At 42.0% G+C, this 12802-nt stretch overlaps 1 protein-coding gene across 3 annotated transcripts in view; it reads left to right on the top strand.

Annotated features, from left to right (window-relative positions):
• The first annotated feature begins 340 nt into the window (after positions 1–340).
• Positions 341–12802, top strand: part of ZBTB44 (zinc finger and BTB domain containing 44) — a 31267-nt gene continuing 18805 nt past the window's right edge. For 2 of the 3 annotated variants that reach the window (XM_082201151.1, XM_082201153.1), the window contains exon 1: positions 341–832. The gene's annotated coding sequence lies outside the window, so the exon portion shown is untranslated. Of the gene's footprint in view, positions 833–7181; positions 7269–12802 lie in introns of those variants that run through there. The other variant, XM_082201152.1, reaches the window with a different exon arrangement.

Below are 12802 nucleotides of genomic sequence, written 5' to 3'. Positions count from 1 at the left end.
TCTCAGGGGATACGCCAAAAGATAAGCTTTGTAGCGACTCCCCCTCAGGAGGCCCGGTACTCGCGGCTCGGCCCCGCCGCGCGAAACACGGAGCGCGCGCCCCAGCTCACCGCGCGCGCCGAGACGACGCCAGACGCTTTTCCCTCCGCCGCCTCCCCCCTCCCCAGTTTTGGCCCCGCCCTCTCCGACCACCGCTCGTGGCCCCGCCCACTGCTCTCCGCCAACCCTCCCTCCCGCTTCACAACAGCCGCCGCCACCGCGTTGCATTGTGGGACACAAACAAAGTGCCCGGCTAGGCTAGGCTGGCTGGCTGGCGTGGAGGGCGGGAGGGAGGCAGGAGGGCGGGGGGAGGAGGGGGAGGAGGAGAGCTGTTCGAGCGCCTGGGCCCCGCGCGCGCGCCAGCCGCCCAGCCAGCGCGTGAGTGGCCCCGCGACGCCGCCTCCTCTAAGATCAAACCCCCCCTCCCCACCGCCGCTTCACCCCCGGCGGTCTGATAGCGCCTGCGTAAGGGCCTCGCTTGCTCTCCCTCCCCCCTCCCTTTTTATTATTTTGACGCCCGCAGCGCGAGCCCAGAAGAACCAACGGCTGAGGGGGCTAGTGGCGGCGACGGTGGCCGCCATGGCCCAGCACGGGCCTAGACGCGGGCCCAGATAAGGGGGCGGAGGAGGAGGCGCCGCCGCCGCCGCCTCTGGGCCCGGGGAGGGGTACGGAAAAGAAAAGCTCGGCCTCTCACACATATATTTATATATACAGAAAGTCGTATATATTTATATATATATCTACATATATACACACCGACTAGGCCAGGAGGAGAGGGCCTCGCCAATTGCAGGTAATGGGGACTTAAAAGAGGTTGGCGGGGGTCTGTGGGTGGGTTTGGGATTCGGGAGGAGGAGGAGGAGGGGCGGGTGGAGGGAAACACAGAAGCAAGCCCCGCCCCCTCGTTGCACTTGCCCCGCCCCTTCTCTAACCTCCACCCGCGCGCTCTGTGACCCTCCTTGGCTGGTACCCCTCGGCATCCCCCTGTCCCCGCTCGCCTCCTTCCTGCGTGAGGTTTTCCCGCCCTGTCGCTTTCCGTCTGCTGTTTGTGATTTATTTACTTGGGTTTTAGATAAGGGGAAGGCCCCCCCACCACGCCAGACTGTAATGGGAAACAAAAAGAAAGGAGCCACGTGGGGGGGGGGATTGGATAAGGGGGATAAGAAAATTTGGATACATTAATGTATTCCATGGTTGCACACAAACACAGCCTATAAGTATGACTGCTTCACCAGCATTTATTCACCTGTTTACTATTATTATTATTATTATTATTATTATTATTATTATTATTATTATTAATTAAAATGCATACAAGCTTCTTCCATGCCAATCATTCCCAACAATAACAATAAGTCTACTCACCATTTCCTAAAACTAGGCATCTGCTCAATTCATTCCTGATAGTGGCTTTGCCTCTTTCTCTTGCTCCCCCTTAGTTCCTTGCCCATTAACTGTTGAATAGACCAGCCTTGCTCAACCTGGTCTCTCCAGTTGTAGTTGGATTTCTCATCCCGTCAGCCCTGGCCAGCATCGCCAATGGTCAAGGATGATGGGAATTGGAGTCCAGTAACATCTGGAGGGCAACAGGTTAGGGAAGGCTGTAATAGACTGTCTTGGCATTGCTTCAGGTTTTTATCTATTTTAAATATCATTGTCAATTCCCTGAGTTTTGCCTTGCTGTCTGTCATTTATCCACCCTGCTTTCCTTTCTCAGATTTTACAGTGGTAGCAGTCCATCATAGTTTAGCCATCCTTTCTTTGTGTCACCCCTTAACAGATTTCCCATTGGGCCCTATTGCACTTACGCTTCTATTTTTAAAAGTTGATCTTATGCCTCTTTCTACCTCATATCTTTTCTTAATGGCTAATTTTATTTACACTGTGATGTAGATCACATTTGCTAATCCACAACATAGGCATCTGTCACCTGTTGACAATGTAAGACTTTTTTAAATACATCTTCTGTTCTTAAAACCTCACTCTTTGTGCAGCAATTCTTACATAATTTCTTCAAACTCCATTTCCTTTACATATTGACTTCCATCACTTTCCTTAAATATGCCACAGTGCCCAGCAGACCTTTAGGCAGACATTTTGGGGTAATGGAAGGTTATGGAATATAAGGGAAAGGCAACATAAGATTTTTTAAAAACCGGAACACTGGAAGCTAATAGAAGATTTTCACTTACTTATTTAGTAGAATAGTGACTGCACAGACATTTGTTTAAAAACAAGCGAGTAAAAACCCAGAAGATTCTGGGAAGCATCTGATCTGTTGCTCCTGTACAATCATTTCCTATGTAACTCTCCGCCTCATTCCCTTCAAGTTACTTCTTTCCCTGTCTTTTCTTAACACCATCTCAATTCTCTCCTTCATCAACATTACTCTATTAAGGTATAGCTTTGTTTCCCTTTTTTCTCTCTTCGTACAAACTGGGACATCTCACTACAGAAAGTTGATTGTTATTATTTTGGTCAGTGACTTTTCGTTGTAAGGCCAGCTGACGGTATTGAACTTGTGTAGAGATAGCTTGGAATCAAATCCCAACTCTGACTGGGGATGGTCTTGGATGAGATTCTGTTTCTGCTCACCTGTAGTCTGTTTTACAAGATTATTGTGAGAAAGTAAGGATTCTAATCTATACAGCATTATCCTTTGTGAAGTTAGGCATGTGGATTCTCATTAAAATCAGTAGGTATAAGGTTGTCAAACTGCATTGCATTTTAGCCTTGATTTATCAGAGGAGGGTGACCAACATAATAAAGGAACAGTTGAATGAGTTGGGTATGTTTAACCTGGAGAAGAGGAGGAGATATAGGACAGCCACCTTCAAATATCTAAAGGGCTGTCACATGGAAGATGGAGAAAGCTTGGTTTTTTTCCTGTTTCAGATGGTAGGACCTGAACCAATGCATTCAAGTTACAAGAAAAGAGATCCTGACTAAACATCAGGAATAATTTTCTGACAGTAAGAGCTGTTTGACGGTGGAACAAGACTGCCTTGGAAGGTGGTGGACACTCCTTCATTGGAGATTTTAAGCAGAGGAGGGAATGGTCATCTGTCATGGGTGCTTTAGTTCCTGCATTGCAGGGAGTTAGACTAGATGACCCTCAGGGTCATTGGCTGATTGAAGTAAAATCTGAAATTATTTCACCAGATGCTAACAAGCCCACATTAGAACCATTATTGTGTTTAAATGATCTTTCATCCAAGGAGAAAGCACAGGTGGACTAAGAAATGGTGTACAGTGGTACTTCCAGTTGCAGACAGGATCCGTTCTGGAGGTCCAGCCGTATCCTGAAGTTTCTGCAACCGGAGGCGCTGCTTCTGCGCATGCGCATGCGCAAGCGGCGAAACCTGGAAGAATACTTCCGGGTTTGCTGCTTTCACACCCAAAGTTTACGTAACGTAAGTCAAGGGTCTACTGTATAGACTTTTCTTCCTAAAGATGATTACAAATATGACTGACCACATTGTGGTAATTGATAAAAAATAGGGGGTTGCTTTCTCCTCTGTAATTCACACCTTTGCCAGTGAACACATTTTGTTGCCCAGTACCAAATTGGTAATTCACAAGGGAAAAAATGTGCATGTGCGTTTTTTGTTACTTCAGGTAATAAGATAATGGAGCCTACATTCTGGAGAAATCTGCTGGTAAACAGGAGAAGGTTTTGACCATAGTGTTGCAGGTTAAAAGTTCAAATCATGCTTATTCTCAGGGTTTCCCTATGTCTATGCTTGCCTCCAGGTTGGGAAAGGTATGGAATGCTCAACTTGCTCAAGGTAGTATGTGTGTTTCCATGTAACATTGTATGGATAAGCCTCTGTGTGCTTGAGTGAAACATTGATTTTGTATCTCCACCGACCCTCTTCATCCTCCCACATGCCCAGGATGGTTTACCACAAACTGCGGTTAGTTAAGCAAGCCAGTTTTATAATTCATGTTTTGAAGCAGGGTGTCTAGCAACTAACCTTTGCTTGTTGTAAACCACAGTTCCCAATTTGTGTGCAATGCTAAGCCAAATTAACTTGGTAGAAGCCCTCCTCCCAGCCACGTGTGAGGAGAAGGGCTCAAGCTCAAGCTTGGCTCAAATTTGTAAAGGCTTGTCCTCATAGCACTCAACTATGGTTTAGCATTATGTGCATATTGGGCCAGCTGTGAACATTTGATATGACTGCTTAACATTCTGGGGCACATTTGCATCAGGAAATGTCCTATTGAGGGATAAATTTCAAGGTTGGAGCTAAAGTGGGAAAAGGTTACCGTAATCCACACCTGACTTTGTTTCACAACCCAAATATTTCTCTTCCTATATGCCTGTTCATTTGTTTTCTTCCTCCAAGAAGGAAGCAGGGGTGATGTTCTTGGTCTCACAACAAACCTGTGCAGTAAGTTGGACTGATAAATGGAAATTAGATACTGGCAGCTCAATGAGGTTCACAGTTAACAAGTATTTAATTCAAGATAAGAAACTCGGATGCCATTGTTTATTCTCAAACCACTACATCACACTGGCTTAAAATTATCATGGAAGCAAGGGAAATAGTGTACATAGTGTAGTGGCTATGGAGATAAGTTACAAATCAGGAGCTCCCTGTTTCATTTATACCCTCTGCCATGAAATGGTTAGGTGGCATAAACGCACAGATTCAGTCCTCCCCATCTGTAATATCGAGAGGGAGAATATACTGATCTACCTTGCAGAGTTGTTGTAAAAACTAGATAATGCATGTGAAGCATTTTGAACAATTAAAAGGGCTATACAAATCTACTGGTGGTATAACTCTGAAGCTTATCGTGGTAGAAACAATTCAGGTAGTAGTAGTAGTATTTTGGGATGCATGCCTTGTTAGTTGGTAGTCTTGTGCATTCGTATTCAAAATTATTCTAGAAGTTCTTAGATTGAAAGAAAAGTAAATAAATAGTGCTCTTTGTTCATAATGGATCTAATTAATAGTTCCATAGGTCAACTTTGTGATCAATGCAATTAACCTACTGATTAGCAGCTAATAACTTATTTCTGGTGAAATTCTAAGGCACTTAGTTCTCTAAGATTTGGGATAAAATATGATGACATTACTGTTTGCTTTTATGTAGATAGTGCAGGTTATATAAAAGTAAGTTTCTGTCCCTTTTCTGTACAGTAGCCCATCCATCTAGTACTGCTACAAAAAGTAGAAAGGCACCTGTAGTGGACAGCTCTCTTCTGCTTATCTTGCTGTGGCTTTGTGCGGCAGGCCTGTTGTCTGTGCCAAACAGTTCCCAAAGCACACAGTTGTGTAAAACTGCAAACCTCAGAATGTTTACCAGGAGTCCCACTGGTCTTAGTAAGAATAACCTTTTCCTAAACGCATTTACCTGAAAGTAGGTTTCCATGTGATAAAATTAGAGCAGGTACTGCTTGAGCAGAAATAGGCAGCTTGCTCAGCTATTTAAAGTGGACCCAATCTGCTTATTTCAGGTATTAATCTAATTTGAATATGAAAGCTATTATTCTCAGCGAAAAGCTACAGTTGGTAGAGGTGTTTCTTTTAATCATTCAGTTGTTCCCATTAGATAGCAGCATCCCAGTTGGTTTTTGCAAAACCTCAACATAGTGCACTAAAATCAGTTCAGTGTCTAGCAGCCAGCAGTTATAGCACAGGTTTTCAGACTGCTCCGCAGCTACAGAAGGAAAAAGAGCAAGTGAAAGGGATTTGGGAGCTCATGCCAAGTTGATTGTCCTTGTTTGAAGTATCCTATCACATTTGAAGGCTTTTATAATTTGACATTCAAGAAACTTCTGTTTGAGATAGTAACATGAAGTAGCTGCCATATTAATGATCAAAAGAAATTTACCAGCCTGTTGAAGTTGTCCTTCAAAACAAGTTGCCCAGTTTTGGATCTTATAAGATGCTTCTCCCCGTACCACCCTCCACCCCTAGGTTAGAGTTAAACAAAGCTGGATCTAGTTTTTGGAAAGTTAAATATCTAGCCTGCTTTAGTTGTTCTGTTTGGGTGAAATAACAAAGGTTTTATGTTCAGTCGTGTATATTATGAGCCTTGCAAATAACTTCACAAAAGTTACTAGCCTACAAAAAGCCACGCTATTGATGTACTGTACCTTAATATGAGCCACTTTTTTTGAAGGAATCTAATCTTAAACTTTATAATACATAGGTTTATTCTGGGTTTACAAAGTTAAGAAAAAAGTTCCATAGTGGCAGGAGGGGATGTGGGGCCTTTTCACCATGTTGTTGTTTAGTCGTTTAGTTGTGTCTGACTCTTCGTGACCCCATGGACCAGAGCAATAATAATTTTCACCATAATAAACTTCAAATAAACATACTTTGCATAGGAGGCCACAGTTACCTGGATTCCTTCCGTAGATTCTAATTGACAAAAAACAAAACAGTAATTCTTTTTGTGCAAACTGGCAGTTATATGCAGTAAAATGTATGACTCTACAGATGAACATCTTACCTTCTCTTCCCTGGTTCCATTTAATTTGAACCAGGGTTTTCTACCATTGAGACCAGAAGTGATTTACAGTGCTAGAGCTTAGCCCATGTACATTGAAGTAATACGTTGATGTCTCTGAGCATTAGTAAACTGTCGTTTTCTTCTATGGTTCTTCTTTCCCCACTGCCATTCTGTGCTTTACCATAAGCAGTCTTGCACAGCCCTCAGATAAGTTACCTGCAAAGCCAGTTTCCAGGCTATTTCTTTTAAGGCGTCTGCAACAAATGCAAATAGCTAATTAAAACTCACTTGTCACCTTTCCCTATGGCTCAGGGCAAGAAAAAGGTAAATAGATGGAAGAGCTCCTTCCAGAGACAAATACACACCCAAAACTGCAGCCAAATCTGCCAACTGAGTCATTATCTTCATTTGCCAGGTTTTGATTCACACATAAAAAACAAACACAGCAGAGCAACACATCTGAACTCAGCAGTTTTTCTAAGACAGTCTAGTTATGTTGCTGTGTCCATCAGTTCTGCAGTAGTAATGGGGCAAAACTTGGGGGGGGGAATCTCTAAAGATACTATTTTGTTCAGACAATTGACTAAAAATTGACTTGATTTAGAAAGGTTGAGGACAATGCCAGGTACTTGTCTTGTTTAAACTTGAGCAAGATTCCTCAAAGTCATTTCCTTTTACAGAAGTGGCTTACATAAGTTGAATGGATGGGTTAACAAATGCATACACACCTTGAACATCTGAGCACAGAAGCACAAAAACAGGTAACAGTGGGAAGCCACAGGGGAGAAAAACCACTTTTGGGAAGGTAACTTTTCAGAGGCACAAATAAGAAAAAGTGAAAAGTTTTGGGGGGAAATTAAAAGCTTCATAAGAAAAAAATAAGTCAAACAACTGCTGCAGTTTACAGGTCAATAGATAATTTTAGAGGCTGGACTTAATGGTCTCACTAGGGGAGATGGAGATCCTTGTATGTTGCTCCACTTGTGAAGAAGACAACTGATATATTCATTGTCTCCTATTGTAAATCCACGCTTTACAACTATTTCTTGATTTCTGATATGTTAGCTCAAAAACAAAACTCATACTTGCCAAGCTTCTTTTTTAAAAAAAGAAAATTCTATAGAGCATGAGTTTTCATTTTAAACTCGCTTAAATCATAACACCATCTAGAGTAGACCAATAGTCGCAAACTTTTTCAGACTCAAGACCCACCTTTAACCCAAATGTGCGTTTGGGGATCCATTTCTTAGTCTTCTACCAGCAGTACTGGTAGAAAAAAAATGAGCATCTGTAACCTTCCCATGCTTGGCTGGCTACCTCCTGAGTATAAACATATTATAGAAATAATATGATAGGAAATTTGACTACCAGCATCAGTCCTGGTGGGGCACAGGTGCTAACATGGGGGTCATCCCCCAAAATCTTCCTGGTCATTTTCCTGCTTCCCCCCTCCCCCCAGCTGTTGGACCCTAGACTTTGACCTTGGGTTTCAGCCATAGCTGCATGATAACAGAGCTACTGCGAAATTACTACCCAAATGATCCACTTGAAATGAAAATGCACACTTGTCTTTATGTATTTCATACAGGGGTGAATGTGGGCGTCTGCCACGCATATTGTTTCTGCAATATAGTAGCAAGGTCAAACTGATAACAGCCTCTTACTCTTCTCACTTGCATTATATTTCTGCATTAAGTAAAAAATGAATGCTTGAAAATATAGTTGTGGAACATACTTTTAAAAAGTTGGAGCTTGTCTCAGTTGAAGCAACCCTTTAGTTTTCTAACGTCTGTGAAGCTTAAAGTGAAAGCTCACAGTTGAAAGGTGCAGATATTTAAGTCACAGGTTTTGAGCAAAAAAAAAAAGCTATCTCCTTTCAAAGATACTATGGACTGGAATGGAACAGGATAAATCAAATAAATGCAAATGAAGGATAGCTAACTTTACCATTACTACCAGACTTGCTACTGAATAAGTATTCTCATATTCTATTGAGCTCAACTGGGGCCTACTTCCAGGTATGCGAGCATAGGATTGCAGCTTCTCATGATACTGTTGAAAATTTAAGTGTTTTTATAAGGGTTAATTGAATATCCTAATGTATTGCTGCTGTTTAACCTACTTACATTTAGGGATATTTATTTTGGAACTTGTCTTTGAAAGTGAACTGGTTCTATTTGCAGCCTGAAGAGGTAAACAGGATTCTTGGAGAGGTACAGCCATCGACTTACGTGCTTGAGCCTTGCGCTTCTTGCATAATAGCAGCTAGCCATAGGGGATAGACTGCCTGGGTTCAGGAAAACTTTGTCGTTGTAACAGGAAGTGCTTCTGCCTGCTTTGAAGGAGGCAGTTGGGACAACTGCTCCTCTAAGAATTATAACAACTCTGGACCCCAAGGGGTATAACAGCTGTCAGCCCATCACAAATAATCTCCTTTTGGGGTAAAGTGCTTAAGTGAGTGAAGACTGTGACTAGGGTCTCTTGGATGAAACTGATCTTCTGGTCCAGGAGTATGGAACCTAATTCAGCTTGATGACCATAGTCCCTTGTGATGCAACCTTCTAAGGTGTAGCAAAGATGGATGCAGTCAGACACCACTCTCCATCTGACAATCAAGAGTTATTGCCACAAATCAAGGACATATTCTAACCAGAAAAAAGCACTAGAGGAAGACCAGTGAATGAGTGGGAGAGTGTGACTTGGGCAGAGTTCTGAGTGCTGGGTAGACAAGGGCTGAAGTTCCACACCCCTGTTCTAGGCCCATTTCAGTATGATTTCAGGCCAGGTTTTGATATGGAAACTGCTTTTGCGCTTAATGGATGACCTAAACTGCAAGATAGGGGGAGTGTGACCATATTGATTCTTCTCAACGTCTCAGCAGCTTTTTATACCATCAACCATGGTATCTTTCTGGACTGACTAGGCAGGGTAGGAGCATAGTGGTGTAGTATTCCAATCCAATCTGCATGGCTTATACCAAAGGTCTTGCAAGTTGCCACTTATCCGCCATGTTATTTAACACCTTTTTGAAACCAGTGTGAGAGGGGTTTGCAGTTAGGTGTCTTCAGTATGCTGGTGTCTGTGTTTCCTAAGTTGGTCTAAATCAGGTGGGGCAGTAGAAGAGAGCTGATTGATCTGGTTGTAGTAATCAACTAGGCGAGACCAATAAAGACAGTAATAAATCCCCTTCTGTATCAGACCAAAGGCACATCTTATCCAGTATTTTCCCAGTGGCCAATCAGCTCCCTCTGAGAAGCACAAAATTGGGACACGAATGAGCACCCTAGCTTTCACCTGCTGTTGTTCCTCAGCATCCAGTATTTAGAGGAATATTGCCTCTCTGTGGTAGAGGTAGAACATAATAGCCATGGCTAGTCATGAGTTTGTCTAACCCTCTTTTAAAGCCATCCAAGTCTGTGAGTATCACAACATCTTGTAGGAGCAAATTCCCAAGTTAAACTGTACATTGTGTGAAAATGGGATGGCCTCAGGTTCTAGTACTGTATGAGAGAGAAACTTCTTGCTATTTGCTTTTTCTACATCATGCATAATTTTATACCCTGCTATCATGTTTCCTCACAACCACCAACTCAATCCCCCCCCCTTAAGCTTTAAAGCCTCAGACATTCTGACAGTTCCTCATAAGAGAGTAGCTTATTTTGTTTTCCCTGCTCTGCACCTTTCCAACTCTGCAAAAAAAATTAGGTGTGGAGGCCGGAAGTGTACACAGTATTCCAAATGTGGATGCATAGATTTGTGTAAAGGCATTTTTAAAATTCCTTTCTTAAATGATCCCCTTTTTGAAATTCACCCTTTTCACATCAGCCACATATAAGACAACTGATAGTAGTAGTAGTAGTAGTAGTAATGATAATGATAATAAATTACAATAAGACAAAGGCGCTGGGGCTGGGCAGCTCCCTTATTTGAGAAAGAACTCTGAAAATCAGATTCACAGCTTAGAAGTACTCCTTGATCAAGCCTTTTCAAGTTTGCTTTAGGGTCCTTGTGCTGGCGCAGTGCTTTCTAGCAGCTGAGGCTGGTACTTCAGCTGTGACCTCTCCTGGACAGGGATTTTGGGGAGATGCTGATCCACACTAGTGACATCTCATTTAGGCCACTATAATGTGTTAGGCAGAACTGTCCTTTGAGATTCTTAATAAGATACAGTTATTTCAAAATAGAGGAGCAGAATTTAGCTGAGACGATCCATTGGGAACATATTACTAGTTCTGAGAAACGTACGCTGCTTGTTTGTTGTCATGTTCAAATCAGGATGCTAGTTTTAATCCTTTAAAGCACTTCATGGCATGAAACCCAGGTACCTTACAGACCAGTATTGAAAAAAGGTTGTACTTTAATGGGTATTGAAGTTTATTGCTATGTTGTTTTAATTGTGTTATTTGTTACATTGGTTTTAATTGTTTTGTTTTGTTTCCATTGTAAACTGTCTTGGCATAATTATTTGAAGAGCAATATTCACATGCCTTAAATAAAGTAAATCCTTCTAACTTCTGTAGGACATTGTGCAGGGTTGCATGTCAGCTACCAGGAGCTATTGAGCTTTATTTTGGATAGCACAGCGTTGGAAAGTTCATACTTACAAGTTATCTTTCAGATAAGACTGTCTTAAGAAGTTGACCTGAGATGCCCATTCCAGTATAAGGAGCCTGTTGTGCTATATTTAGAATTCCATTAGTATTATTGAAAGCAGCAAGATTTGAAAAACGGTTGTAGCCTCATCTCTTGTGATTTGTTCACTTAGTCTAGAAATACTACTGGAGTGATAGCCATCTTGCCGTGCTAAAGTTTCTGAAGAGTAGTGTGCTTTTTGTTTAAAGATTTGCTGTCATTGCCCTTAGATGCAACTATCATAATCATCCTGCCAAGTTGCAGTGAGTGGGCAGGATTATTCTTTTCTGCTAGGTTAGAGTCTAAAAGCTGTGGCTAATTAAAGAGCCATGGATGTGGACCTCCAGTTGGATTTGCAAGTTTCTGACATGGGGTTAAGGCAGAAAGTCAAAGGTTGAATATACTTCAGTAGGATTAAAGGCTCTGCTTACTCTAGTGCGTTCAAGTGCTGTGCACCTCAGCATTTATATATTAAAACCACTAGCCTCACAGGAGTGTACCAATGTCCCACAAAATCATAACCATTCTATAATGATTAGTTAGATGCCTTAAACTTAACACAACTTAATAGATTACGGCAAGAAAGTTGGGAAGGGAAGACTGGGTTACTATTTAGGCTAGGAATGATGAGAAGACCCATCATATTGGAAGAATAAAGAAGAGCTATTGGCCACATCCAGCCACTCAGTTGTACTAGGGCTAGTTTGATTAAATTGCTGTTGAGGTTTAAAGCCACTGCCGCATCATTCCCATGACTACAGGTGCATTCCAGACCCTGATATGTGCCAGGGTGTGTGTGTGTTGGACTGGGCAGAGATTTCCCCCCAGCCAGTCCTGCTAGACACTGCAGAGTGCTATCAGTGTCTCTCCGCCAGGGTGGAGCTCCCGGTACACCTGTCAAATGGTCAGATTGGTAGAAGTGCTTCCAGTGGGTTCCCAGGTAGCAGAAACCCCTAAAATGAGGAATTCAGAGGAGCCCAGGATCCATTGTATCCCAATCCAGCATTGGGCCTGATAGGGAAATTAGAAGGAAGGATTTTTTAAAGATCAGTTTATAATCAGTAATATTTTGGACTTATTGAAGTTGATTTTATGTTGGCTAATAGATATTCAGAACCTTTGTCTTCTTGCAGACAATTTCATTCAAAAGATGTGTTGTGCTTAATTCTTTTTTCCTAAATGGGGTACAATTTCATTCTAAATCCATGTATAGCCAATCTAGTAGGTCTTTGCCTTGTTATATTGTTAGCGTTTCCTTCATAATTTTCAGCTATTGAAGTAGATGAACCATGTGATCTCCATAATGCTAGTCAGTTGATTTTGTGCTCCAGAAGACAAATTATTTTCTCTTGAAGTAATTTGCAATATGATGAGTGAGAAAGCAGGAACAAGACAGGAAAATGAGGTCAAAATTGGCTGTTTTTCAACAGAGTGATGAGTAATTTACCAGGACAACTAGACTGCTACTAAAATGAAGTTTTAGTTGTTATCCTGTAAAATGCATGGTAGATGCCAGGCTTCCTTAAACATGCATGATCTTTTATTTCCTTCCATAACTTTATACTTTTAGCCACACTGGTGCTAGTCTTGCATTTAGATGCAGATTTTTGTTTTGTTGATACAGTAATTAATCTTTTAAAAAACAACCCTGCAATGATAATGC

Source organism: Podarcis vaucheri, assembly GCF_965113315.1.
Source record: "Podarcis vaucheri genome assembly, chromosome: 15".
Classification (NCBI taxonomy): Eukaryota; Metazoa; Chordata; class Lepidosauria; order Squamata; family Lacertidae; genus Podarcis; species Podarcis vaucheri.
This window is presented reverse-complemented; position numbering and strand designations above follow the sequence as displayed.